The sequence below is a fragment of the Octopus bimaculoides genome, chromosome 12, assembly GCF_001194135.2.
Source record: "Octopus bimaculoides isolate UCB-OBI-ISO-001 chromosome 12, ASM119413v2, whole genome shotgun sequence".
Lineage (NCBI taxonomy): Eukaryota > Metazoa > Mollusca > Cephalopoda > Octopoda > Octopodidae > Octopus > Octopus bimaculoides.
This window is the reverse complement of record NC_068992.1, coordinates 12,283,746-12,285,074: the sequence shown is the minus strand read 5'-3', so window position 1 is coordinate 12,285,074 and position 1,329 is coordinate 12,283,746.

The following is a 1,329-nucleotide window of genomic DNA, read 5'->3' as shown; positions in this document are numbered from 1 at the left end:
GAGGAATATATTATTGTGTTTAAAAGAGTTCCAACACTGTCTGTTTTTTATGTTTTATTTATATTTTTATGTTTTATTTATATTCCTGCAGAACCAATGTGGGGTATAGAATATGGAATATACAATATATAATATAATATACAATATATAATATAATATACAATATATAATATAAAATAAAATAAAATAAAAATGGATGACACCATGAAATAAAGTATTGAATGTAGATGAAATATTGAGTGTTCAATATAAAGGATCAAATATATAAATATAAGTATATAAAGGCGACTCGAGTTTCAGGGCTATTTCACTTCGTCATGGCCGGTATGACAGACATATATTTGTGTGTTAAGTGTGGGTTTGTATAAATATATACAGAACACAATGCAAAACGCACATGCTACAATTCAGTCGAAAGAAACTCTCCATCTGTTAGGATGCGAAATATTTCAGTCGATTTGCCCTTAGAAAGGTTTTTGCTGTTATCAACTTCATAAATATAGTTTGAAGCAATTTACTGAAACGTCGCGTAGGCAATATAAATTGACGATTATATTGAAGAAATTGGTTATCCTATGTATGTACTTTCTACTCTATTTATATTGTTAACATTTTTTCTCATATATCGAAAACCATGGAAACATCTATAGCGACAAGTGGAATTTCGAATTTCTAAGGTACTAATATCGAAAAACCAACGATAAACGCAAGTACATATACATATGTAGAATTTCCAATATCGTTAATCGATATAGAGTTAAAGTGCGCGTTTGGATAAAATTTGTTCCTAGGAAAGAACAACTTGTTTCCATATAGATATATATATATATATATATATATATATATATATATGTGCGTGTGTGTGTGTGTGTGTGTGGGTGTGTGTGTGTGAGTGTTTGTGCGTGCTTGTGTGTGTGTGTGCGTGTGTGTATAATATATATATTTATATATATATATATGGGGACATGTACACGTAAACAGATAAAAGTACGCTTTTTGACCGGATACAATGCTATTATAATGACGAGTGCCGAATAAATACCACTAACTAAATTGAACTATAATTGTCTTTGTCTAGGAAATGACGACCCGCATTTAGACATTGAAGAAGATAATATGATAGATATTTACATAATATGCAATTAAACAGTCTTAGAGGAATCAAGGCCATACAGCTTATCCAATATTTTCAACTTGGAATCTTGCCTTGATATGAAGATTGTACGTTAATGAGATCGTTATGGTGGGCGTAGCGAAACGTTGGAGCGTATAGTTTCAGAAATCGTGCCCTAGTTTAAAATGAAAGACAGTTTCTGTATTTGCTGGCTT